Source organism: Sinocyclocheilus rhinocerous, unplaced genomic scaffold (genome assembly GCF_001515625.1).
Source record: "Sinocyclocheilus rhinocerous isolate Xijiao unplaced genomic scaffold, SAMN03320098_v1.1 scaffold3218, whole genome shotgun sequence".
NCBI classification, from domain to species: domain Eukaryota; kingdom Metazoa; phylum Chordata; class Actinopteri; order Cypriniformes; family Cyprinidae; genus Sinocyclocheilus; species Sinocyclocheilus rhinocerous.
This window is the reverse complement of record NW_015644645.1, coordinates 42,784-43,000: the sequence shown is the minus strand read 5'-3', so window position 1 is coordinate 43,000 and position 217 is coordinate 42,784.

Here is a 217-nt window from a genome sequence, read left to right as displayed (position 1 = left end):
TTTCTGATTTTATTTCAGTTTTGTTTTATTTGATACCTTCATAGTAACCAAACCTAAGTGCTTTGAGTGCTTTGAGTAATAGTTTGACCACATGCATAGCCCGGTCATGAGCTGACCCCTGCTTACAGCCCCATCAACAAAGTTACTCAAAACTCTCTCTTTGTGTTCACAAACACAAAAACATAGCACCCTACCTCACTAGCTGCCTCTCACCAGC